This window comes from Penaeus monodon, chromosome 27 (assembly GCF_015228065.2).
Source record: "Penaeus monodon isolate SGIC_2016 chromosome 27, NSTDA_Pmon_1, whole genome shotgun sequence".
Taxonomy (NCBI): domain Eukaryota; kingdom Metazoa; phylum Arthropoda; class Malacostraca; order Decapoda; family Penaeidae; genus Penaeus; species Penaeus monodon.
Genome location: NC_051412.1, coordinates 30,088,298 through 30,088,552, shown reverse-complemented (window position 1 = coordinate 30,088,552; position 255 = coordinate 30,088,298).

Here is a 255-nt window from a genome sequence, read left to right as displayed (position 1 = left end):
GTGCGACATCATTTAACTCTTTTCTTATTAATCCTTCTAAATAGTAAATTCAACATAATACATTTCACGACTAGAAGCCCTGCACACTTTGACATCTTGGCTTGTGTTATCATAATTTACCTAAAGTGGCATAGTATTCGTCATATCCAAAGAAAAAAAGACGGGATTCGAGGAAAGGAAAGTAGAGTGGAGATGAGAATGTAACATGGAGTCCCATGCCGATTCTTTGGTGGTAAACGTTTCTTTTCCTATCTC